This window comes from Callorhinus ursinus, unplaced genomic scaffold (assembly GCF_003265705.2).
Source record: "Callorhinus ursinus isolate GAN/ISIS: 27379988/994484 unplaced genomic scaffold, GSC_fseal_2.0 scaffold3, whole genome shotgun sequence".
Classification (NCBI taxonomy): domain Eukaryota; kingdom Metazoa; phylum Chordata; class Mammalia; order Carnivora; family Otariidae; genus Callorhinus; species Callorhinus ursinus.
In genome coordinates, this window is record NW_027397065.1 from 52,630,204 (window position 1) to 52,653,623 (window position 23,420).

Genomic DNA, 23,420 nt, shown 5'->3' on the forward strand with positions numbered 1-23,420 from the left:
ATGGAAAGTGCTGATATCCTGCTCCTCCTGGGAAGATAGCGCTGACTGGGAGCTGAGGGAGAGAGGGAGTGCTGTGTTCCTGTCTACACCAGCCTGGAGCAAAGTTTCCGTCTCACTGACGTGGGAGGGAGAAGAAGGGAATATGCTTGTTGAAATACCACAGACTTGTTACTACCAAATTTTGGTAGATTTTCTTTGGTACATATTTTTTTCATTTGCTTCCTTGGGACTACCTCCAGATATTTTAAATGGTTGTTTTGTTTTTATATAACTTTCACCAATTTCACTGAGGGGCAGGTCTGTGGAACTCCCTCATGTTGTCATGTTGCCCTATAGTATTTTTAACCCTTCAAAAAATCAAGACTGGGGCTTAGATTCTGGAAATGGCTTATTGCTTCTATTGATGTGATTTTGTTGTGAAGAAGACTTTGAAATAAAAATATTAAGTACAGATGAACATACGGGAAGGAGAAAAAAAAAAAAGGAGAGATGGAGGCAAACCATAAGAGACTCTTAACTATAGAGGACAAACTGAGGGTGGATGGAGGGAGGTGGGTGGGGGAGGGGCTCAATGGGTGCTGGGTATAAGGAGGGCACTTGTTGTGATGGACACTGGGTGTTGTATGTAAGTGATGAATCACTGAATTCTACTCCAGAAACCAGTATTACACTATAAGTCAACTAACTAGAATTTAAATTTAAAAAAATATTAAATAGAATATATTTTCCTTTTGTTGTATTATCTAGTATGGCTGTATTCTGCTAGTATCTTCTAGCATATAATGATTTATCACTTTATTCAATTTGCTTATTTTTTTATTAAAAAAATTCATGTCTATAAAAGGCAAGCTCACGCTTGGGGGGTGTGTGTGTGCGCATGTGTGTCTTAATCACAATTAGGATTAAAACCACTTTTTCCGTTTATAGTAATTTTACATAGTTTGCCATTATTTTCTTTTTTTGGAGATGAAATGGATAGTTAGGTTACTATTTGCTATTTGAAAGTTTGGAAAAATTTTGATCTAAACAAGTGTATTTAGTTATGTGTGTGTGGCATGTGAATAATTTTTCAATATATTTAGTACTAGATACTCAAATTTCTTCTTCCTTGTGGTGACTATTTTGATGTTTTACATTTTTAGGATGAAAACATGGAAAAGTATAAATAGTATAGGCCTTGCAGATCTGCATTTGAATTCCAGCTGCATCTCTTCGTAGCCCGATGACCTTGGACATATCATCTCCCTAAGCTTCAGTTCTGCCTGTAAAAAGAGGACGAATATTTATTTCATGGGGTCATCACACCTACAAAAGTAGGGAATGCCTGGAAAACACTCAGTACTGTGACAAGTTCCATAGTCAACACCCAGTGAGTGACCATTCCCATGCTTTTGAGAAAATAACTTATTTCACACAGAATTTAAAATAATTAGTGTTTAACCATGCAAAATGCTTACTGGTACATTTTTTTCTCCCTAATATCCTGCATGCTCTTTTGCCCACTTCATGTCTCCTTTTATCAGTTTTTCAATTAGATTCGCCATTTTTTAGTCTTTTTCAACAAGTAATCTTGGACTATATTAATCACTTCTTTTTGTTTTCTTCATTATTTAACTAATTTATTGTTTATCTTATCACATGTGCAGTTTCCTATTGTAGTTTTTTTTTATTCATTTCTTTGACTTATACAATGAGGTGAGGACTTAGTTAATTTTCTTTTATTTTTTTAAAATGGAGACAAATAAAGCTATGAATTTTCCTCTAAACATTGTTTTGACCACTTCCCATAGATTTCAATTCATAATTATTATTCTTTTTATACTCTACTACTGGATTCTGAGCACATGATTAGAACTGGACTTTCAGGGACTAGCTAGAAGCAGGAGACTAGTTAAAGAAGTCATTACAACCATGGGCTGAAAGGCCAACTATCTAGACTGAGAATACTAATTGGGTGTCAAAGTAACCAAGGTCTAGATATAAAAATCAACCAGTACCAGGTGAATGCCTATTATGTGCTGAGCACTGTTTTCCTCATAGTTAGTGTGGCATATGGATCGTCTTAATTACCACAAGAGTGTTGTGACATTTGTCTCATTTCCTCTCCCGCAATTAAAGATACCGGAGTACTCAAATGACGAGGTGCCTAAGGATGTAGAACAAATGCAACCCATTTCTCTGAAATCCTAGTTGGGTACTCTCTCCACTGCTATATTATGCTATCTCTTTATAAATCTCTTATAAGCTTATTTGGGGCCAAGTCTTATTCTCCCGAATGCCAATGGGGAGCACTGATATCTTTTAATTAACTTTGTGGCAATAGGAATGGTTTGTGCTTACTTTGCAATGTTAAGATCAGTTGCTGTAAGAGAAGAGGTGGGTATCAGTAGGAGCACTGTCAAATTTATGAGAAGGCTTACATGTGGGGGCGCCTGAGTAGCTCAGTTGGTTAAGTGTTGGACTCTTGATTTCCACTCAGGTCATGGTCTCTGGGTCGTGAGATGGACTCCCACATTGGGCTCTGTGCTGGGCATGGAGCCTTCTTGAGATTCTCTGTCTCCCTCTCCCTTTGCTCCTCCCTCTGCTGGTGCTCTCTCTCTAAAATAAATAAATAAAATCTTAAAAGAAAAAGAAGGCTTACATGTGGATGAACTTGCTGATCTATTTCACAAGACTCTGTAAGACCAAGCTAAGTAAGAACAAGGTGTAGAATATTAATAGTAGTTATGCTTAATTCAACAACTACTATGTGCCAACCACTGTGCAATAAGGATATTATATGCACTATTTCCATTAGTCCTTATCCCAGTTGTGAGGTGGGTATTATTATTTTTATTCTCCCTTATTTATAGATTGGGAAACTGGTAGGTAACTCTCCCCAAGTGGCAGAACCAGTCAATTAAATGCAAGTTATCTGACTTCACAACCTAAGACCTTGTCTTTGTTGCTTAATTGTTTCTCCTAGAAGCTAGAAGAAGGCAGAATATTAATCAATATAAAAGAAAATATTAAGAATGTCCTGCTTCAGGAGGTGTTGGGCCTTTTTGTTGCTGGAAGGATCTAAGCAGAGGCTTGTGATCCTCTGTCCACCAAAATAAATGACCTGCAGGCCACTGGTACCAACTCTGAAGAGGACTAGAATGATTTGTTAGAAATACGATAGTGTGTGGTAGAAAAACCAGACTGTCTTGGGAGGTGGTGAGACTCTTAATGAGTCTGATGATGCAGGTGGAGTTTAAATTTGATGGATAGTTTAACTCAATGGATTTTAATTGTTTTCCAATAACCTTTCAAGGACTTCAAAAAATCAAATACCTTAAATATTAATTTCAATTTTGCCAGGAAGTAAAGAATAGCAGTTTTCAGATTTTTGAGTGTGTGGTTCACATTCAACCACTAGAAATTTAGAGCTTCCCTCAGGTATTAAGAGATTCAGAAAGATCTAGACAAGTCAGCAATAATTGCAATACACATACTAATCCCATGCACTGGTGTCTTAGAGATTCTGAAGACACATTTATAGTTGTGCACTGCATTACCTCGTTACTCATCAGCATTGAGGAACCCCTTGAGGAGAGCACTTTACTGGTCTCTCCAGCTTCTCCTATGCACGCACAGCCACAGGCCAGTAAACATGCATCCTTTCTCAGAGCCAGCTGGCTATCAAGCTGTACCAATTATTCAACATAAATTCTACCAACTCTATACTATTTTGGTAATCCATTCAACTCAGTGTTATACCTGACAAACTTAGCCATAACAGTATGAATCAAGAGTTAAGGCAAAATTAAATGTATACATTGACCAACTGTAAGGCTACACCTGTGATGAGTCCATAGTACAACTGTTTTATGATGAACACTGTAGAAGCTCTTGTATTTGGACCACTAACAACACTGCCTGGGGCGCAAGCTGGTGCCTGAAATAAGAAGTCTTTTTTATCATTACTGTCATGAACTAGACTTTGCCACTGAATCTTGAACATGTCTGAGTTCAGAGGGAGGATCTGCCTCCTATTCTTTTAAGTAAGTTTTTAGACTTAATTCCAATATAGTTAACCTACAATGTTACATTAGTTTCAGGCATACAATATAGTGATTCAACAATTCTATACATGACTCAGTGCTCATCACGATAAATGTACCTCTTAATCCCCTTCACCCATTTCACCCATCCCCCATCCACTCCCCTCTGGTAACCCTCTGTTCTTTATAATTAATATAATTTTTGGTTTGTCCACTTTTTTTCCTTTATCTATTTTGTTTCTTAAATTCCACATATGAGTGAAATCATGTGGTATTTGTCTTTCTCTGCCTGACTTATTTTGTTCAGAATTATACTCTCTAGCTTCATCTGTGTTGTTGCAAATGGCAAGAGTTCATTCTTTTTTCATGGCTGAGTAATATTCCATTATATATATATTTTATATATATATATAATGATATATATTTATTTATCTATATATATCACATCATCTTAATCCACTCATCTATTGATGGACACTTGGACTGCTTCCATAATTTGGCCATTGTAAATAATGTTGCAGTAAACATAGGGGTGCATATATCCTTTCGATTTAGTGTTTCCATTTTCTTTGGGTAAATACCCAGTAGTGTGATTAGTGGGTCATAGGCTAATTCTGTTTTTAATTTTTTGAGGAATCTCCATACTGTTTTCTAGAGTGGTTATACCAGTTTGCATTCCCATGAACAGTGTGCAGGGGTTCTTTTTTTCTCCACATCCTCACCAACACTTGCTGTTTTTGTGTTTTTGATTTTGGCCATTCTGACAGGTGTGAGGTAATATCTCAGTGTAGTTTTGATTTGCATTTTGCTGATCATGAGCATCTTTTCATATGTCTGTTGGCCATCTGTAAGCCTTCTTTGGAGAAATGTCTGTTCATGTCTTCTGCCCATTTTTTAATTGGTTATGTGTTTTTTGGGTATTGAGTTGTATAATTTCTTTTTATATTTTGGATACTAATCTTTTATCAGATATGTCATTTGCAAATTTCTTCTCCTACTCAGTAGGTTGTCTTTTAGTTTTGTTAATTGTTTCCTTTGCTGTGGAGAAGTTTTTATTTTGATGTAGTCCCAATAGTTTATTTTTGCTTGTATTTCTCTTGCCTCAGGAGATATATCTAGAAAAATGTTGCTATGGCTGATGTCAGAGAAGTTACTGCCTGTGCTCTCTTCTAAAATCTTTATGGTTTCAGGTCTCACATTTAGGTCCTTAATTCATTTTGAGTTCATTTTTGTTTGGTGTAAGAAAGTGGTCTAGTTTCATTCTTTTGCAAGTTGCTGTCCAGTTTTCCCAACACCATTTGTTGAAGAAACTGTCTTTCTCCCATTGGATATGTTTGCCTCTTCTGTCAAAGATTAATTGACTTTATTTCATCCTGGGCTGGAAAAAGCCATATCCAGAGTCTTCAGACCTCCCAAAGAAGTCTGACTGTGAGTCAGTGACCACTGTTGCCCAAGATGAACAAACCCCATGAGCTCTGTTTCTAAACCTCATCCTCTTCTGTTGACTTCTTGCCATGCAATCCAGGCAAGTCATTAAACTTTAGTGAGTCTTGATTTCTCTACTTGTAAAATGGTGATTTCAAGAATATCTTCTTTGTAAGATTATGCTGGGGAGGTAAAATGAAATAAAGACTATGACAGGTCTTTATAAATTATAAAATGTCTTGAAGCAAAAAATCATTTTTATTTTATTTTTTTAAAGATCTAGTTAATTATTTATTTTAGAGAGAGAAAGAGAGAGAGAGCATGAGCAGGAGGAGGGGAAGAGGGAGAGGGAGAGAGAGAATCTCTCGCAGATACCCCACTGACCATGGAGCCCAATGTGGTGCTCTATCTTTCGACCCTGAGATTGTGACCTGAGCTGAAACCAAGAGTTGGATGCTCGACCGACTGAGCCACCCAGGTGCTCCCCAAAATTATTATTATTTTAAAAGTGACATTCAGGCAGAGCCTGGACCGTAGGCTGAAAGCAGGCTGAGTCAGTAGCAGGTTTGTAGGGGAGCAGGAAGCTTGCTAGGACATTGCTAAGGAAACCGGGAGAGAAATATACGTCACTGAGCCCCATCCTTATCTGCCCACTGCAGAGTATCTACCAACAGCACAAACAGTGCAACGGACCAGTCATGGATAATTTGGGAAAAATACATCAGATTCCTTTTAAGGAGGGCAAGAAAGTGGGAGCTGTCTCCAAAGAAAGAAAATGTTTCTCTTGGTTACAAAGAGGAGAGCACTTCCTGAACATTTCTAATCGACATGTGTAATGCCATCTGGAAGGCAGAGGGAGAAAGCTGGCTCTTAGGTTTCCTTTCAGAAGGGGAAGCCTTTGTCCCTGGCATCATTTGTATATTTGTAAGGAGATGAGGTTTAGTAGCATAAGCCCTGGGAGTCCCTCTGGGCTCAGCTAATGAGTTCAATTGTCAGCTTCTTTGTTAAGTAAAACAAGTTTGGGTAAAAATGGATCTTGTGACCCTGGGAACTAAAATTGTGGAAAGTTCCCTGTGTGTCCCTTTATATCAGCAGCATCTCTCACATAATCTTCCTCTTTCCATTAATACTTCTCCTACCATAGTTTTGATTTTCATGGTGGATTCTTTAACTTGCTCCCTTTATACCTGCAATGGAGAGTATCTAGTGGACATTATAAACCCAGCATTCCTAAATGCAACTCCTTATTGCGCACGCTTACCCTCAAGAGTGTCCCACCCCTGTATTAGAACTCCAGGCCAGTATTGGATTCAAGCTATAAATTTCAAGGTTATTTTGACCCTTGTGTTCTTTTACCCAGTATAATGTCAAAGAATCCTACTGGATCTGCCTAAGCCCACTTCATTCCACTGGGACTTTCCTGGTTCAGGCCTTAATCATATCTTGCCTGAATCATGGGTTTGGGCATCATCTCTAGCTTCCTGTCACTTTAATCTCTCTTCCTGAAGCTGCTAAAGCCTCCTTCCCAAAAGGCAGACCAATGTGTGCCATTTCCTTACTTGAGGGTTTTTGATGACTCCCTATTACCTAAAGAAGTGGACACTCTCTTCTGTGGCATTTGTGTGTCCTTTTAAGGACAATACTGTGAATTGTATCACCAAACAAATAACTGCAGTGTCAAGTGGGGCTTAAGGCAGTTTGCTCTTGAGCTAAGCTCTTGACACCATCAAGATTCTTCCACAGACAAGAATCTTTGTAGGAAATGCAGAGAAAACTGGATATGTAATCAAAGTTGTCTTTAAAAAATGTTTTCCGAGGATTCCATTGGTTGGTCATTAGCCGCTATTTGGGTTCCTGAATTACATCTGGCCTGTATAACTGGGACTATCAGAGATATTTATGATAAGTGATGGTTGTGTTAAATAAACAGGCTGGAAAGTCTTTTCCATTATAGGTTTGTAAGCATGAAGTTTGGACTTGGAATCACCATTATTGAGAGTACGTGGAGGTGGAGGGGGTTTGTTAAAGAAAGCCATTTATGGACAGTTTTTAACACTAGATCACACGTAAAATTATGTATGTATTATGTATTTTGTTTAGTCGCCTGCATATTCTTGTATCAATCACTGTCTGTTATTTATAGCTTCAAAAAATATTTAGAAGACAAAATATCAATCTTGTTTAGAAATAGAAATCTTTGCTGGGGTCCCTGTTTCTAACTACTCTTATATTTAGGGAATGGCTCAGAACTCAGACTGAGGGGTCTTCTGGGTGAGAGACAGTTCACAAAGCGACATGTAGAGAAGAAATTGGGACCACAATAACCGATCTTGGTTAAGACTAATTAAAAACAGACAGAAGATATGCTCATATATGCTTAAATTATTCAAATGGAAGCATATGAAATGGTGAACAGTGGTTACTTCTGCAACTGGGTGGGACCGTTTTATTTTGTATTTTATACCTTCTACATATGGAATTTGTTTAAACGTAGCATGTACTACCTCTATTAAAAAGTAATTAGACAGGGGCACCTGGGTGGCTCAGTCATTTGAACGTCCGACTCTTGGTTTTGGCTTAGGTCATGATCTCAGGGTCATGGGATCCAGCCCCCAGGTCAGGCTCCATGCTCAGCAGAGAGTCTGCCCCTCCCCTGCTCACATGTGCTCTCTCTCTCTCTCTCTCTCTCTCAAATAAATAAATAAATCTTAAAAAAAATAATTAGACATTTTTATATGTATTGCCATAGAAAAGATCCAAAATACATTGTTAATTGAAAAAAAGCAAGTGGTAAATGTTATGTATTGCATAATTCCGTTATTGTAAGCAATTACTGGAGTCTATATGTATATAACACTATATATAATATGTATTATATACCATTATATACATAACATGTATAATTACATACATTATATATTCATACTATTATATATCTTACATATATGTATATATATGACAAGAAATGTCAATTTGTTTCCTTGAATCAAAGCAAATTTGAGAGTCCCATCTTAATAGGAAGACAGGAAATTCAATTCCATGATTTGGGGGGAGTTTTCCTCCCTTTCTAGAGTCACATATAAATCCTCTGGTCCCCATCTCTCATTGTGGCCACTCATGCCTATCTTGTCCACATCTGCCTGGGTCCTCTGTTGGGCAGTACAGAGCCTTACTAAACTAAGCGTGGAGCAGAATCTTTGCTGAGATCAGACTTTCCCTCTGAGAGATCCCTCTCTGGTCCTCGTCCTTCCATGGGGATGGCTCTGGGAATCAGGGCCCCGATTCCTACTATATGGAACCCAAAGACCTTGCCCTCTTGTGTGCCTTGAGCCCTACTACAAATCACTCCAGAAGTTCAAGGCCCAGAAGCAGGTATCTTATTTTCAAGTATCTTTCTTTCTTTCTTTCGTTTTTTTTTTTTGGCTCGAAGTCAAAGAGATACAGACGGCTTGAAATTTTTGGAATTCCTGTTCTTGAAATTCTGTGTGTATACTTGTGTGTGAGGGTTTGTGCACACGCATTTGTGTTAATGCACATGCATTTGCACACATGCGTATGTTCCTGGGGGCTTATGGAAGGTAAAAGTAGAAAATAAAATACTATTTCATATCTTAATAAATCATTTTGCCACACTCATCTTACAGTAGGAAACTGAGATTCAGAGAGACAAAGTGACTTACACAAGGTTAAGCACTTGTAAGTGGCAGTGATAATTTTGAATTCTGATCTCTCTCACCCCAAAGCTCATGCTAATTTCCTCAGACTTAACCCCAATCAGATTTTGTAGTAAATACGATGACTGGAAATTTCAGGCAAACCTTCCCAGATGTTTACCTTGGAAACTTGTAGGGAAAAATGCCAAATTGCCTGAATTTCTTTTCTTCCTTTTCAGACTGCATTTGAAGGACGCATGTTATGGCAGAGAAACAGCTTTAGGTCCTAGGAAGGATGGTAATATAAAAACCATGTAGTTCCAGGATTAGTAGCCTGAAGAGTGCTTAGGGAAAATCTAGGCTGTGGTTGTGATTTGTTTTCTTCTAAGAAGCACTGTGCTAGGTTTTTTGGTTTTAAGCAACAGAAACCCATTTTGCCAGACATATGCCAATGAAGAATTTATTTAGAAGATCTGGGGTCGGTCACAGATTCCAAGGAAAGCTGACATGCCAGACCTTAGAAAGAGCAGGTCTGCGCCTCTGAGGAGCAAAGCTCCGGAGCCCAGCCTTTCCAGTTTTAGTCTGTTCTTGAATTCCACGCTTGGAACTTTCCCAGGGAATCTGATTGTCCTGATACGGTTCATGGAGCCACCTTTGTGCTGAAAGGTTAAGGGCCCTTGACCGGCACCCCCATCGAGGGGAGGCAGAGTGGGAATGGGGGTGGTTGTCTTTCCCAGCGTTGCCCAGCAGATCTGGGTGAAGCAGGGGTCACAATCTGGACCTTCCAGCTCCAAACTGGGCGGCCCCTACTTTTGATGTCATGATTACTGTGCATTCCATTCCAAGCAAGTTCAAATTAAAAGCTACATTACATAGTTTATTGAGGGTATTTTTAGGCGCTGAGCACTTTTTAAAGGTTTTTTTTGTTTTGTTTTTTTAAACAACCATATCCAAACAGTCAAGAAGAAAAATTGCAAACATTGTGGGAAGTGATTATTTTTCCTCAACTGAGACCAGACATCCTGCAAAACTGTGTTGTATGTGGCTGATCTGTTTCCCGATTAAGAAGTGAGTGAAACCTGGAAGCTTTGACTCATGGGCTCCCAAAACTGGCTTCACGTCAGAGTCAACTGCGGACTCTGATAAGTGCTGGCTTTGGAGTTGTCTGACCTGGGCTGGATCCCAGCTTTGCCTCTACCCGACGTGCCTCTACCCCTCGAGCTCTCCAAGCCCCAGTTTGTTCATCTGCAAAATGGTGACAATTTTACTTTGGACCTCATGAGGCTGTTGGGAGAATTAAACAGAATCTTTTGTGGGCTGTGCGTTTATTACCGTGGCCTGGCTTCTGGTAAGTGCTCGGAAATATTCGTTGGCACGGTCCACTGGATTCATCTTCCTTTAGCATGGCTGTTTAGACTTTTCACACACACCTTTCACACACACTCCTCCTCAGTCTGAGATCTGCTATAAAAGTCAGAATCCCCCAAGACCACAAAGTAGGTTATTTCATGAAAGCCAAATTTCAGAAGTAGATTGGAATCGATTTCCTCTTAGAAATGAAAAGTATTTGAACCAGAAGTCTCACTATTATATTTAAATCACATGGGGTTTAAAAGAGCAGAAGATGCTGGTCAAAGCAGAGCACATTGCTCTCCCCTTTGAAGGTGATCACTCCCTTCTCATGGGAAACTGTCAGTCCCCAGGAATTCCACTACCCTCTTGTTCCTCTTTGTGAATGAAATGGCTGCAAAGCCAGAGGCCAAGACCCAGAGCAGAGAGAGACAGTTAGTTGCCTTCTTCCTCCTGGCTGTTAGCTAAAAGCCTCCCCCTTGTGGTATCAGGGTGAGCAGGATGGACAGGCAGGTGGCAGGAAGAATGGCAGTGGGGGGCAGAAGACACCCATGGAGCGGGGTGCTTGGCTGGCTCAGTTGGTTAAGCATCTGCCGTGATCTCGGGGTCCTGGGATGGAGCCCTGAGTCGGGCTCCCTGATCAGCACCCTCTCTCTCTCTCTCTCTCAAATAAATAAAGTCTTAAAAAAAAAAAAAAAAGACACCCATGGAGCAATTTGCTGCCAGCACTTGGGGAAACCTGACAGTTTAGGTCGAATTTCCCGCAATCCCAGGAGGGATCTGTTTCCAAGAAAACAGGCTATGATGAGTAAGCAAGCAGTGTTCTGATCAAATTTGCATGCAGATTGAATAGAAAATCATGCCCGGGGTTCGTGAGAAAGGCGACAATCTGTGAGCAGGTGTTCATTTCGTCCACATTTTCCTGCCGCTAGGTAAAACTAGCTTTGCATGTAATGTTCATTTCTTTTCAGCTTCCATAGCTACGAGCCATGATTTGGGCTTACCAGTTTTCCATCCCACCTTAGATGAACTATCCTTTTGAGGAGAGGCAAGATAAAATCACAAATCTGTTAGAATGTCCTTTCCCAATGCCCTCTCAGGTGATACTGTGCGTTGGTGGGCTCTGTAAAAGAATTGAATTTGTGGGTTGAAGCCATTGCAACAGAACTGGTAGGCGGAGCCGTAAGTAAGGCTTGGAAAGAGTCCTGTGTCATTCTAGGTGGTTAGGTTTAACACCAAAGGGGAAAATATTGCCAGAAGATATTCTGCAAAGTGAAAAGAGAAGGCAATTGACAAGAGCGGGTTTTAGGAAACTAGGATTTTTAGCCCCTCGTTCTGGTTATCTATTGCTGTATAATCTCAATCCCTGTCACTTTATACGCTAGTGGCTTAAAGCACCTCCAACCATTTTATTATGCTCATGGACTCTGGGGGTCAGGAAGTCAGGGGAAGCTTGTTCCTGCTTCACAGTGTCTGGGACTTCAGGTGGGAATACCAGAAGCTTGAAGTGACTCAGCAGCTGGGGCTGGAATCGTGTCAAGGTGGGCCTGTGTCTGGAGGTTAATGCCAGCCACGGCGCTGGGGTCGCGGTGGGGCTGTTCGCAGGACCATCTCACGTGGCTTTTCCACATGGACTCCCTGCTTCCTCACAGCGTGTTGACTGGGTTCCAAGAGGACCAGGCAGATGATGCAACCCTTTTTATGACCTGGGAAGTCATGGTGGGGGGGGGGGCGTATCCTCAGAAGGTCCCGCTGACCTGACTCCAGCCTCTGTCCAACCTCCTCTCCTACACTCTGTCCTTTGCTCTTTGAGCCCTAGCCACAGCGGCCTCCTGTCTGTTCTCCACCACATCGAGCTCTTTCTCACTTGGGAGCCTTCAAACACACTGTTCCTTCTGCCTGGAATACTCTTCCCCTCTTTGTATGGTTCCTCCCTTTGGAAGCAGGAGGATGTTCTGTTTGGAACTTCTTGGCTCTGTGTCTGCAAGCTGTCAGATGCGCACGGAGTAAATGGGCAGCCACGCATGTAAGCTTTCCCTCGCTCCCACCCTCTGCCTTGGAGCCACTGCCCGGGACCGAGCGGGCACGGGGAAGGTGAGCACTCCAGATAATCGAACCTCCTTTTTACCCTTCCGGTGTTGGCGCTGCAGGAGGAGAGAGATGAGAATCATGGGCCCTGGCAGCCTTGGTGTCCCCGGATGCCGGTGTCTGCTTCTGACTTCAGATGTGACAAGTCCCACAGGCAGTTCTTTTCAGACGGGCCACTGCCACTGCCACTCAAATGCCCTCACCCCTGCAAGTGGCTGCCTCCTCGCAGTAGGGACAGAGGGGCTTATTATTAGGAAGCGAAGTTATCTCTGGAGTGCAGGCCAGTCGCTTTTACACACATGAAAGGGACTTTCCTTGGAACTCATATAAATCTGCTACTTTAAACATTTAAATCCTTCCCTCAAGCAGCAACCTCCATATTGACAATTATATCTTCTCAAAAGAAACACTTTCTCATAATCCAGGGATTGGTCAACTCTTCTGCAAAGGCCCAGAGAGCAAATAGTTAGGTTTTGCAGGCCATATGGTGCCTGTTGCAATGACTCAAATCTACTTTGGTATATAAACAAATGGGTGCAGCCATGTTTCAGTGAATCCTTATTTATGGACACATGAAATTTACATTTGATGCATTTTTTTCATGCATGATGAACTATTCTTCTTTCGATTCTTTTTTAACCATTTAAAAAGTAAAAGCCAAGCTTATCTCATGAACTGTACAAAAATAAGCACCAGGGCCAGATTTGGCTCCCAGGCCCTAGCAATTTAACTCATTACTTTGGGATACTCAGATGCCTATAATTTACAGTTTAATCATCAGGTAAAATAATTTTGCAGGGACAACCTGGCCCGATGCAGTGTTTTTCCAATATCTCTATGAGGGCTACATCCCTCCTGCTTTTTGTTAACTATATACCTTCTTTAAATCTCAACTTGGTACTTCTAATTTTAACTCTTTGAGGATACTCCAGGTTGTTTCCCATAATGTCTATGACAATTTACCATATTACCAGATGCCATATTACCAATATGCTGAAGGGTTCCCTTTTCTCTGCATCCTCACCAACACCTGTTGTTTCTTGTGTTATTGATTTTAGCCATCAGTCTGTAGCTTGGATGTGCATTTCCCTGAGTGAGCATCTTTATATGTACCTGTTGGCCATTCATATGTCTTTTTGGGGGAGATGTCTATTCAGTCCCTCTGCCCATTTTTAAATCAGGTTATTTGGTTTTTTTTGTTGTTGTTGTTGTTATTGAGTTGAGTTCCTTGTATACTTTGGGTATCAACCCCTGTTCAGATTTATGGTTTGCAATACTTCTCATCCGTAAGTTTTCATTTCCTTTTGTTAGTGATTTCCTCTGCTGTGCAGAAGCTTTTTCTTTTGATGTAGTCCCACTTGTTTAGTTTTGCTTTTATTGCCTGTGCTTTTGGCGTCATATCCAAAAAAAAAAAAAAAAAAAAATCACTGCCCAGAACAAGACCAGGAACCAAAAGGAGCTTTCTCCCTATGTTTTCTTCTAGGAGTTTTATGATTTCAGATCTTACATTTGAGTGTTTAATCCATTTTGAGTTGATTTTTGTGGATGGTATAAGATAAGGGTCCAGCTGCTTTCTTTTGCATGATGCTATTTTTTAGCCTTAAAAAAAGAAGGAAATCCTGCCATTTGTAACAACATGGTTAGAACTGGAGAACATTGCACTAAGCAAAATAAGCCAAACGTAGAAAGTCAAATACTGTACAATCTCATTCACATGTGGAATCTAAAATAATCAAACTCATAGAAGCGGGGAATAGAATGGTGGTTGCCAGGGGTTAGGGGGAGGGAGAAGTGGAGAGGTCATAGTCAAAGGGTATAAAGTTTTATTGATGCAAGATAAACCAGTTCTGGAGATGTACTCTACAACATCTTGCCTACAGCTAACAGTGTAGTATACTATATATTTAAAATTTGCTAAGAGGATAGATATTGTATCTAGTGCTCTTACCACACACACACAATAATAATAATAAAGAGGACAGGAGGAAACTTCCAGAGGTTATGAACATGTCTATTATCTAGATGGTGGTGATGGTTTCACAGATATACGCTTAGCACCAAATTCATCGAGTTATATATATTAAACATGTACAGCTTTTTACATGTCAATCATAACTCAATAAAGTGGTTTCTTTTTTTTAATTTTATTTATTTATTTGACAGAGAGAGACATAGTGAGAGAGGGAACGCAAGCAGGGGGAGTGGCAGAGGGAGAAGCAGGCTTCCCGCTGAGCAGGGAGCCCGATGGGGCTCAATCCCAGGACCCTGGGATCATGGCCTGAGCTGAAGGCAGACGCTTAACGACTGAGCCACCCAGGTGCCCCAGTGAAGTGGTTTCTAAAAAAACTCAATTTGACTTTCAATCTTTAGAAAAGCCCTTTAAGAACCTTAATTGGAATTAAATTATGCTTTCTCATAAGTTCCTATGTTTCTTGGCACTTATAATTTGTGTTTATATCTTTCTTTGTATGCTCATGTAATTACCATCCACCTCTCTTACAAGACTATGGACGTCAAGAGATCAGAAACCACGTCTCTTTCATCATCCATTGTATCCTAAGCTCTAGCAAAGTGCCTGGCACCTAGCGGGGACTCCATAAATATTTAATGAATGAATGAAATCTAGTTTCCTTTTGTCTGTTTCTGCTCCTGCTCCGAAGAGAAGCAGAGCCCCTAAAAGAATGGCACTTACAAAATCAGACTAACCATGGAGTCTATAGGAGAATTTCTTGCTTAGGTCCTAAAAGAGAGGCAGTTAGATCTGAACTCAGAACTCAAATGTGGGGAAGAGTATGAGTCACAGCAGACCATTACCTCCACATTCTGCAAGCTTCACCTTTAGCAATTGGGCTCTTGTTGCTCAGCATTCCCCCTATTCCATAGGGCTTACTGCAATTGGAATTATGTATTTATTTGGTGATTATTTGATTATTGTGTCTTTAGTCATGGAAGTACAATGTATAGTCTGTCTAAAAATTGTCAAAATAAGGAGACTTTTAAGATAAACACAGAACTAGGAAATTGCATTAGATAAGATAAATGAGCTGGAAAATGAGTCCATTAGGCACACTTATTTGGAGGACAATTTTTGGCCAACTTTATTTTTCAGATCTTAATTTTGCCTTGTTCTTGCATTGTCAGATTGATACAATGGTGCGTGATGCTCTGACAAGGGTTTGGAATATGTTTAACATATTGTTTAAGGGTGATGCCAGAGCAAGGCTGAGGATTTATCATTCATTCAACAAACATTTACTGAGAAATGCAGGATTACAAAAATAGAGCCCTTGCCTTAAAGAAACACATTATGGAACGTGCGTACCGACTCCCCTTACCTGTTCCTACCCCATCCTTGGTTTGCTCTTGATTCTGCAAATTAGCATTCAGTTTAGGTCAACTCTGGATTAATCCAAGGTGCCCCTGACCAGCAAAGAAATTTCCATTGGTTTTTGGCCATTCACTGTGCCTGAGACATTAGCATGAGTGAGGGGAATGTCAGTGTCTCGGACCCCCCTCGGAGGCCCCCCCCCCCGCCGAGGCTCCCCTTTCTCTGTCCCCTTGTGGAATGAGATCTAACTCCAGCTCTGAGTGAGGAAGCCCTGCCAGTGAAGGAAGGAAGTCTGAAGGGCACCCGACTGCAGGTCAGAAACCTTGGTTTCATCTTGGCCCAGCCACAAACTCACTACATAGCCTTAGGCAAGTTACTTTTCTCCCTCTGGACCTTAATCTCCTATAAGAAAAAGAAAATGACAATCTGGGTAATGATATTTAAGGTCTTTTTCAGGCTTACATTCTCACTTTCTACCCATCACTGTATGTCTAGAGTTGAAAAGCCCCAACAAACACTAAGATCCATGGTTTTTAGTTTAATAACCATCTGGTTTTGTTAAACTTAATATTTCAGTGTTTCCAAAAAACCTTTTTATCCCTTTATCAGAGGTCTGGCTGAAAACAGTTGAAGATTAATAAGCCCTAAGGTGTGAATTCTTTCAGCAAGAAGGCTTCCCCCTGGTTTTGAGGATCCTTTGGGGGGCACTCCTCTTGGATGAGCCCCAATCCGATAACAGGCAGAGGGAAAGGGCTTTGATAGTTCAGAACAGTTAACATTTATTGAGCATCTGTTAGATGTCAGGCACTGTCCTAATTGCTTTGCACGTATTACCCCATTTAATCCTCTCCGCAACAGTATGTCATTCAAACGAAAATTAAAAGAGTTCTCTTCCAACAGGCCAGCAAGGAGTAGGGTGCTTAGCATCAGGATGAAAGTGTTAAGGGAGCAATTAAGAATGCATTTTTATGAGTGCATGGCTCTGCGAGGAAATGCTGGTGTTTATTTTATTCACCAAAGGTTTTCTAAGCAGTCTTCCTGGTCCCTAAGAAAGCCACTAACCATTCCGTGTCACTGCAGCTTAAAGTCCGTGGTTCATTATAAAAGCTAATGGAGAGGAACGAGGTGGGCCCTATGAAAGAGGGGAAGCCCTGAACAAGTAGGTAGAAAAGGATGTATGTTTGGTCTGGATTTATTAGCCTAAGGGATGGTTCATATCGTTATAAATGCATGAGTAGCTTGGAAGCGTAAGCTCAGGAAAATTAATAAAAGGATTTTATTCTAATGATCAAGTCACGGATTTTGTTTGCAGGGGACTCAGAAGCCAGATTATGAGTGGCTGGAAGTGACAACTCTAAGCAAATGAAGGAAGTGCTAGAGACAACAAAGCGGAAGAGATAAGAGTTAGGGCTTGCCGTGGAGAGGAGAGCAGTGGAGGTTGCTTCAGGGTGAGGAGGGAGGTGTGCAGGAAAGGAGCAGGTGGTGCGGGGAGGGAGGGGGGAAGGGAGAGAGGGAGCTAGAGGGAGCATCCAGCACTCTCTTTAGTTGTTCTGCCAGGTCTTCCCCAGTTTCCTCAAGATCACTATTTCTCGTCTCCAGAAAAAGTTCAATCCCATTTTATTCTAAACACTGACTTTATCATAGAAAAAGAACTTCTCAAACTCAAGACCCAAAAAACAAATAATCAAGTCAAAAAATGGGCAGAAGACACGAACAGACACTTCTCCAAAGAAGACATACAAATGGCTAACAGACACATGAAAAAATGTTCGTCATCATTAGCCATCAGGGAAATTCAAATCAAAACCACATTGAGATACCACCTTACACCAGTTAGCCTGGCAAAAATTGACAGGGCAAGAAACAACAAATGTTGGCGAGGTTGTGGAGAAAGGGGAACCCTCTTACACTGTTGGTGGGAATGCAAGATGGTACAGCCACTTCGGAAAACACTGTGGAAGTTCCTCAAAAAATTAAATATAGAGCTACCCTATGACCCAGCAATTGCACTCCTGGGTATTTACCCCAAAGACACAGATGTAGTGAAAAGAAGGGCCATATGCACCCCAATGTTCATAGCAGCAATGTCCACAATAGCCAAACTGTGGAAAGAGCCGAGATGCCCTTCAACAGATGAATGGATAAAGAAGATGTGGTCCATATATACAATGGAGTATTACTCAGCCATCAGAAAGGATGAATACCCACCTTTTACATCAACATGGATGGGACTGGAGCAGATGATGCTCAGTGAAATAAGTCAAGCAGAGAAAGTCAATTACCATATGGTTTCACTTATTTGTGGAACATAAGGAATAGCAGGGAGGTCATTAGGAGAAGGTTTCACTTATTTGTGGAACATAAGGAATAGCAGGGAGGTCATTAGGAGAAGGAAGGGAAAAATGAGGAGGGAGAATCGGAGGGAGAGACGAACCATGAGAGACTATGGACTCTGAGAGACAAACTGAGGGTTTTAGAGGGGAGGGGGTGGGGGGATGGGTTAGCCTGGTGATGGGTATTAAGGAGGCCACGTACTGCGTGGAGCACTGGGTGTTACACGAAAACAATGAATCAGGGAACACTACATCAAAAACTAATGATGTATTGTATGGTGATTAACATAACATAATAAAATAAAATTAAAAAAAAAGACGGACTTGAGCTTGTTTTAATTCTATCACAGAATCAAAATGATTTCCCTCTCAGTTTTTTCTCCCCCATTAAAAAGCAGAGCCCAATTGTTCACAGCTGCCCATCCCTGATTCCTTCCCTGACCCCCCACAAAATAAAATTTATTGACCCCTTCCCATGTGCCAGACTCTGCTCCATACTATGGGGAATCTCATGGGAGCTCCCTGCCATTCTAGTGTAGGAGTCAGATAATGAGCAAAATAAAAAACGAAATGACACAACATGATAGAAGGTGGAAAGGGTCAAGAAGAACAATAAGGCAGGAAGGGTTATAAGGACTGCCGGAAGTGCCGAGGCAGCATGCGGTGTTAAAGAATATGGTCATGGAGGTCTTTGTTGAGATATAACTGAGCAAAGATGGGAAGACTTGAGGGGGTGAACTGTGAGGACATCCAAACATCCTGTGGAAAATTATTTCAGGCAGAGGGAACAGAAGAGCTGAGAGCATGGCTTGTATTTTCCAGGAACAGCAAAGAGGTCGATGTGGTTGGAGCAAAGTGGATGAATAGGAGAGGAGAGGAGAGCTGTGAGGAAAGGGGCCCATTCTGCAAGACGTTTGACTGACCATCTGTGATGAGAAGAGCCATCAAAAGGTTTTGGGCGTCTGGGTGGCTCAGTCTGCTAAGCGTCTGCCTTTGGCTCCGGTCATGATCTCGGGGTCCTGGGATCAAGCCCCTCATTGAGCCCCACCCCACATGGAGCCCAGCATCAGGATCCCTGCTCAGCAGGGAGCCTGCTTCTCCCTCTTCCTCTGCCCTTCCCCTGCTCATGCTCTCTCTCCTTCTCAAATAAATAAAATCTTAAAAAAAAAAAAAGGTTTTGCGCAGAGAAATGACACAAGAAGTCCTGACATGCCTACTTGCAAAATATTCATCAAGCACATCCACACCTCCCTGCCTCACTCATCATCCTTTCCAAAGCCCTACCATTTCTTGTGGAACTTCTTGAAAACCTCATACCTGGCTTCCACCGTTTGTTACTTACCATTTCAAAGCTGTTCTGTAGGCAGCAAGCACAGCGCTCACTGAACTGTATTACCAGCACGCCCCTGCTTATAAGGTTTCTGCAACTTCCCGCTGCACTTTGAACGAAACCTAAATTCCTCTCCACATCGCGGAGTCAGTTTCCTCCTGTTCAATTCTGCTACAGCCACATGAGCCTTCTCTCCGTCCCTCAAACTCCCGACTCTCTCTGCCTTAGGCTCTTTGTCCTTGCCCATCCCGACTATCCCTCCATCATTCTCCATCAGAGCACCTTGCTCCTTCCTTCATGACCCTTGTAAGGTTGTATCTATTCATCTGCTCACTTGTTAAGTCGTTTGTTTCTCCTGCTAGACTGTGAATTCCATGGGCCAGCGAGGGACTCCTCTGGGTCTCTTGGTCATGGTTGTCTGACGCATTGTTGTTGGCGCTCAGCAAAAAAAAAAAAGACTGAATGAGTAAAAGGAAGAGAGAGGATCATAGACAAATCCAGACTGCGGAGGGACATGAATCCATGTCTGTCTGCCGGTGTTACAGAATACTACAGACCAGAGGGCTTAAACAACAAACAACTGTTTCTCACGGTTCTGGAGGCTAGGGAGTCCAAGGTCGAGGTGCTGGCAGACCTGGTATATGGTGAGGGTCTTCTTCCTAGTTTGCAGACTACAATCTCCTGCTTGATCCTCCCATGGCTAAGAGAAAAATCATCTTTCTCATGTCTGTTCTCAGAAGGGCACAAATCCCCTTCATGATGGCTTCACCCTCATGACCTAACTCCCTCCCATAGGCCCCATCTCCTAGTACCATCACATCGGGAGTGAGGATTTCCACATACGAATTTTAGGGGGCCATAAACATTCAGTCGGTAATGATACACACGTGAATTATATTATTAGGATAGAGGAAGTCAGCTTTGTAAGTAACAAAGAACCATCATTCTATAAGCTGCTTTAAACATTCTTATAAAGGAAAGAAAGGGCAGCAGGTATAATGTGAATATTTGAAGAAGTGACATTCTTTTCCTTTGTAAAAAATGATATTTTTAATATATTCATTTCTCCTCTAATTGTTGCCGTATTTTTTTCAGTTTCCATGGGAACCTAGAGAGGGACTTACCTATTTTCCCCACCCCTTTGGGCTTCAGCAAAGGAAAATGGACCATGAGGGAGTTTTCAAGAGCTGCTTCAAACTTCGCTGTTCATCAGGTGGTTGAGGACAGCAAGCACTTGTTGGGACTTGCTCAGTACCAGATGCTGTGCTAGGCATTGAGGAAAAGGAGGGGAATGAGATCTAGTGCTTACCTGGGAGGAGAGGGGGCCGCTAAATGAATCCTTTGACTGCAGCGGATGTGATGTGACAGCCTTTGTGCAAGATGTTACGTATCTAAAGAGAGAGAGAGGTCAAGGAAGCTTTTGGAGAGACAATGCCTAAATTGTGTCTGAAAGTTGTCCTGGAGTTAGCCCAAAAAGGGATGAGAGGAAAGAGTGAGAAGAAATCTCTCATCCATTGCCAATTATTTTCCTATTTCAATTCAAAAGTATTAAGAATGGTTGGAACACACAAGGAAGAAATGGGGAAAAAATTAAAACCTCAGAAAAGTGAAAAATGCAGTCTGCCCATCGCTTATGTCCATGTGCAAAGGATGGACGTGGGTCTAGGTAAAGAAAATTCTGAACTACATAAGAAAAGGAAATCCCTAACCATTTGTGGTCATAGGTTTTCCTGGACAAAAGGGGTCAAATTGCCACCTTTAGGGTATAATAGCAAACCTCACATGCGAGAGAACCTTAGAGTATGTATGGAGTTGGAGCAGGTGTGTCATTCTGAAAAGGAGTAAGCCTGACCGTGTGATGGTTAGACTCTCCGTAACCAACAGGAGGGATGCTGAGAATACCACTGCCCATCTGGTTGCTCTAGGACTTGGGTTTCATCAGAACATGACCAGCCGTCCACAACCATTTAAAAATAAACCGAATCCTTTGTAGATATGTCTCAACAACATGAATAAGAAACATAGTCCCTAGGGACCTTCAAGCTCCCTCTTTTCTTGCTTTCGCCCTGCCACTTCTCAGACTGCAGGTGCTCCCCGCCCTCTTTCCCTAAATCTTTATGTCCTTTTTGTTACCCTCACCCATGTCATTGCCTCTTGAGGCTGCCCCCTATTATCCCAAGAATGATAGGGCTGGTCTCCCTTCCAGGGGGAGGATCCTCAAAAGCTAATTATTTTCATTTTGTCACATGCTCCTTAATAGGACCGGCAAAACTCAATTCTACTACGGATACAGAATCCTAAATGTGAGAAGGAAATTGGGGAACTTAGCACAATGCTCTTACTTTACCGAGGAGAGATCTGAGGGACGTAGAGGGAAGGCTAGAGGAACTTCTCAGGGCCAGGAACCATCTGATAGGTGAGGCCATCTGTTCATATTTTAATAGCTAAACTCCCTTGAATGAGGCTCAAAACTTAGTTTCCTGCCACTGAATTTCTGTCCCCGGAAGATTCTAGTGTGTCTCAGTGGCATCACAATGCTGCTTTAAAGATTCTCCTTATGAAGCCAGAATACATTTTTTATTTCTATTTTTATGTTTGAAAATGGTAACAACATTTTTAAGAATTGCCTTCCTTGTTGGCATTTTTATTAATTCTTTCCCCCAACTACCCAAAATAATTAAATGCATAATATGGAGCAAAATGTATAAAATCATCCAAATGCTTATTCCTGGTTATGATTTGCCGCATTAAAAACTTGCCTTGGGCGCCTGGGTGGCTCAGTTGGTTGAGCAACTGCCTTCGGCTCAGGTCATGGTCCTGGAGTCCCGGGATCGAGTCCCGCATCAGGCTCCCTGCTCAGCGGGGGGGGTCTGCTTCTCCCTCTGACCCTCTTCCCTCTCGTGCTCTCTGTCTCTCATTCTCTCCCTTTCAAATAAATAAATAAATAAAATCTTTAAAAAAAAATAAAAACTTGCCTTTAGCAAAGTAACATCTGCAGGGAGAGCGCTTAGAACAAACAATAATAATAAGGTGCCTGGCAGTGAGGTTAGAGGTTCGCATGTCTCTACTCACTCAAGCCCACAACGCTCTTGTAAACGAGGAAACCCGGTGTTTTCATTTCACGGGTAAGCAAAGGTTTGAAGAGGTTCGATTCCAAGTCAGATGGTAGAGCCAGCATCAAAGCTCAGGTATGGTCTAACTAATGTCTGACCATTTTGTTCACCCAAAGACTAAATATACTGATTCAAAGGTAGAATCATTTCATATCCCCATTCTCACTGTCTAGAGGTCATAGATGGATGCAACAAGAGGAGGCAGTTTCCGCTGTGTGTAGAGCCCTGAAAAGGATTTAATTTCGGTCGACTCTTTCCTATGGGCTGTGACAAGGCTCATTAGACAGGCTGGCTGGGATAGATCAACCAAAGTGCCACAGGGGACAGTCTCAATATTTTAACAATTCCTGCCCTGCAATTCTATCTGCAGTTTCTCCCTTTCCTCTAGCATGTGTCTGCTCAGAATCTTTTTGGAATCTTGGATCAATAGCTAAGTCGATCCTTCCTTAGCAGGTCTCATGGCCCCACTGGTCAGACACAGACACCCACACACAGACACACACACACAGACACACACACACACAGACACACACCATGATTTGCCTCTTTTGCTTCACAATTCATTGTCAGTATCTTTCTGGTTCAAGTACTGACGTAAAACTATCTTTACATACATTTCATCATTATTAAAACTCTGCTTGTCCATTAACTTTTCATTATTGTCATGATAAATAAAACAACAGTCACTATGAAGTCACCGGGCTTTAATCAGGATCCTAAGCATAATGTAATTTCTCTTGCTCTCTCCTAAGCCCATGGAGAAATCCACATAGTG

General features: G+C 41.5%; 1 long non-coding RNA gene across 1 annotated transcript; it reads right to left on the reverse strand.

The window, feature by feature from the left end:
• Positions 1-841: 841 nt before the first annotated feature.
• Positions 842-22,014, reverse strand: LOC112819741 (uncharacterized). The gene is made up of 6 exons (XR_003206959.2): positions 21,875-22,014; positions 20,842-20,923; positions 20,124-20,232; positions 19,867-19,970; positions 2,421-2,598; positions 842-1,262 (listed from the first exon to the last, which is right to left on the reverse strand). It is a non-coding gene; the product is annotated as an uncharacterized lncRNA (long non-coding RNA).
• Between the last annotated feature and the right edge of the window lie 1,406 nt (positions 22,015-23,420).